We start from the raw sequence: 4,361 nt of genomic DNA, 5'->3' as shown, positions 1-4,361 counted from the left end.
TCGCTCAAGTGTGAGGGATTCCCGTTGTAGGGTTTGCAATATGCTTATGATTTGCTTATGGTGGGTGGCGTGAGTGACAGAAGCACAGACCCGAGTAAGTAGGTTGTTTGCGTTTGGGATAAAGGGGACTTGATGCTTTAATGCTATGGTTGGATTTTACCTTAATGAATCTTTAGTAGTTGCGGATGCTTGCTAGAGTTCCAATCATAAGTGCATATGATCCAAGTAGAGAAAGTATGTTAGCTTATGCCTCTCCCTCAAATAAAATTGCAATAATGATTACCGGTCTAGTTGTCGATTGCCTAGGGACAAATAACCTTCTTGTTGACAAAAGATCTTTAATAAAACTAATTTAGTTGTGTCTTCATCTAAACAGCCCCTACTTTATATTTACTTGCTCTTTATTATCTTGCATACCTATCCAACAACACCTACAAAGTAATTCTAGTTTCATACTTGTTTCTGGTAAAGCGAACGTCAAGTGTGCGTAGAGTTGTATCGGTGGTCGATAGAACTTGAGGGAATATTTGTTCTACCTTTAGCTCTTTTTTGGGTTCGACACTCTTACTTATCGAAAGAGGCTACAATTGATCCCCTATACTTGTGGGTTATCACCAGCCATACGCCCATGCCTCTACCCGACCAATATGCCTCCTTCAGAAGGGCGCCTCCTTACTTGGTGCACAAAACATGTACTCTAAAAGATTACTTGGGCTACAAGCCATGTAAATCGGCTCAGGCCCATGTAGTCCCACCCCTCGTCCACCAATATAAGTCGGGTGAAAGAACATGCGGTGCCCCCATGTTTGGTTTTGGTAATTGATGACAATCTCTATGGACTAATGGTTGCCTTGAGTTATATTTGAAGGTTTTGTCCATAGGCTTTTCTTGGAGTACATGTGTTGGTTTCAAGGAGAGTTTGTGTCGACCAAGGTGCTATTCAAGGAATTATCCAAAGATTGGTCATTTGAGAGTTGAGCTTATTGCAAGCATGTCTTGAAGAAGAAGATTGTTTGATCATTCATGTTTACCTTCAAGACATCATCCAAATGAAGAGAGTTGGAAAGAATCAAGGTTGATCAAGACTAAGTCAAGAGTGAATCAAGTTGATCAACACACAAAGCGAACAAGATGTACAGAGGTATCAAGTGATCCCATGGTATGGTAAGCATTGTCCATTACGCTTTGTGTACTAACCCATGGTCTTCGTGAGAGTTCTTTGTGGGGTTAGGTTGCGGGGTGTGCAAATTCAAGTGAAGCATCACGAAGAGATCAAGTGCTTGAAGCTTGCCTTCCATTGTGGTGACAATGGACTTGTGAAGATGTGCGGAAGAGTGGCTCACCCATAGTGGAGTATGGGGGAGCAATCATCTAGTTTCCATCGACCCAACGCAATAAAGAAAGGTGGTCCATCTTGAGGAGGACAAAATCTTCATCATCTAGATCAAGTGGATCATGTGCAAGGCAAAGGTTTGCCGTTGATAGGTTTTCTATTTTACTGGTCTCATGGTGGTAGTTGGGAGACTGGGTTATAGGATCGATAGTTGTACTATCAAGGGGGGCTCTCAAGTGAGTAGCTTGATCATATCGTTCGTCGAGAGCTCAAACCATTGCATCCTTCCATCATGTTTCTTGGTTCTTGTTTTGTTCTCTTTGTGAGTCTTAGAGCTTATGGTCATCTTGATGACAAGCTTGAGTTCATCAAAAATGGAGTTTGCATGCGTCTTCTATGATGTTTTCGGTGTTGGAGATTTTACCGGTCTTATCCAAGGAAGGGTTCTCACCATTTTATGTTGGAACTTTTCTCATTTGCTTCTTATTGGTATTTCTATCAAGATTGTGTTAGCCCTTGTCGCTAGCTTTCCAACAAACTTGGTTTCGTCGAATTCTTAGTCCGTTTGCAGAAGTTGTGTCAGTTTTGGTGTTCTGAAAAGGTTGCAGCGGTACGACCGCGGACAGGAGCGGATGTATTTTTTACTACCGCTCTTGGGAGCTGTACTACCACTTGGTGTAGTACTACCGTGGATACTTCTGTGGCTACTTCCGCTCGGGACCAAAAACTCGTCACAAGTCCAGCGGTGGTAGGCACGGATGTAAGTTTTTAGTACCGCTCGTAAGTAGTAGTACCGCTACCCCTAGCGGTAGTACTGTGAGGTCAAGCGGTACTACCGCTCCGACGGTTCTTCTGGCTTTTTTGCCTCTTCGCTGTTGTGTTTCAAAGGGGTACTACCGCCCTAGTGGTAGTACCGCTCTGTGCGGGCTGTGAGCATAACGGTTGGATTTTTCCCCACCTATAAAAGGGGGTCTTCTTCCCCAATGAACTTTATCTCTCGAGCTCGTGTTGTTCCCCCATTGTTGACCTTCTTTGAGCTTGCTAACTCTCAATCCCTCCATAGATTCTTGCTAGTTTTTGAGGGAAAGAGAGAGGAGATCTAGATCCACAGTTCCACCAATCACTTTCTCCTCTATGTGAGGGGAACCCCTTGGATCTAGATCTTGGAGTTCTTGGTGTTCTCCTTCTTGTTCTTCCACTCATTTTCCTCCCTAGCATTAGTTGCTTCGGTGGGATTTGAGAGAGAAGGACTTGGGCACTCCGTGTGCCCTTGCCATTGCATTTGGTGCATCGGTTTGAGTTCTCCACGGTGATACGTGGAAATGAGTTTGAGAAGCTTATTACTCTTGGGTGTTTGGGCACCCTAGAGCTTGTTCCTCTTGGGTGCCTTGGAACCCTAGACGGTTGGTGTTGTTCAGAGCTGAATCATTGTGGTGTAAAGCTCCGGGCAAGCATCGGGGTCTCCAATGAGGTTGTGGAGATTGCCCCGAGCAATTTGACGGGTACCGGTGACCGCCCCCAAGGGTTTCCAAAGTTTACGGGTTCGGTGACCGCCCCCAAGGGTTTCCATTTGTACGGGTTCGGTGACCGCCCTCAAGGGTCCCTTAGTGGAATCACGGCATCTTGCATTGTGCGAGGGCGTGAGGAGATTACGGTGGCCCTAGTGGCTTCTTGGGGAGCATTGTGCCTCCACACTGCTCCAAACGGAGATTAGCATCCGCAAGGGTGTGAACTTCGGGATACATCATCGTATCTGTGTGCCTCGGTTATCTCTTACCCGAGCTCTTTACTTATGCACTTTACTTTGTGATAGCCATATTGTTTCTTTTCATATATCTTGCTATCACCTAGTAGTTTATCTTGCTTAGCATAAGTTGTTGGTGCACATAGGTGAGCCTAGTTGTTGTAGGTTTTGTGCTTGACAAATTAACCGCTAGGTTTATTCCGCATTTGTTCAAGCCTAAACCATAATTGTTTTAAAACACCTATTCACCCCCCTCTAGGCGACATCCATGATCTTTCAATTGGTATCAGAGCCTCGTCTCTCTTTATAGGGCTTAACCGCCTAGAGAGTAAGGATGTCCACAAGGTAATGATATGGTGAGTAGTGTTGGTCATTGCAATGATGATAGTATGTTTATTGTGGATGATCCTTCATCACTATCTTATTGCAATGCTCCTTCTTTGGGCTTGAACACTTCGAGCACTCCAAATGTTTCACATGGTTGTGTTGATAGTCCTTGCATATCATGTAGAAATTGCTTGACTAAATCTCATGATGATATGTTTACAATGTCTTGTTGCCATGATAAAAATGCATATATGTCCTCGAATTGTTGTGCTAACAATGTAGAGGAAACCCAACACCCCATGGAACAAGATGTGGTCTTGAATGGTGCTTCAACGGATCCTACATCATCATCTATTGCATTTTGCCTTATGGCCAAGGCTTCAAAGGTATCTTCCACTTTGAATCCCAATATATCTTGTGATGATGGCAAGAGTGATGATGATGTTGATTATGATGAAGAGAATGATAATGTTGCGTCCTTAAAAACTAAGGGGGAAATGATTTTTAAAGCTCTTCACAAAAATAAACTTGCTCGTTCCAACTTCATGGAAATCATGTCTATTGCCATTGAAGGCAATAAATACATTGAGTAGTTGGTGAAGGAAATATGCCCTAGAGGCAATAATAAAGTTATTATTTATTTCCTTATAATCATGATAAATGTTTATTATTCATGCTAGAATTGTATTAACCGGAAACATAATACACGTGTGAATACATAGACAAACAAAGTGTCACTAGTATGCCTCTACTTGACTAGCTCGTTAATCAAAGATGGTTATGTTTCCTAACCATGAACAATGAGTTGTTATTTGATTAACGGGATCACATCATTAAGAGAATGATCTGATTGACATGACCCATTCCATTAGCTTAGCACCCGATCGTTTAGTATGTTGCTATTGCTTTCTTCATGACTTATACATGTTCCTATAACTATGAGATTATGCAACTCCC

Source organism: Triticum dicoccoides, chromosome 5A (assembly GCF_002162155.2).
Source record: "Triticum dicoccoides isolate Atlit2015 ecotype Zavitan chromosome 5A, WEW_v2.0, whole genome shotgun sequence".
In the NCBI taxonomy this organism is placed as follows: Eukaryota; Viridiplantae; Streptophyta; class Magnoliopsida; order Poales; family Poaceae; genus Triticum; species Triticum dicoccoides.
Note: the sequence above shows the minus strand (reverse complement) of the source record.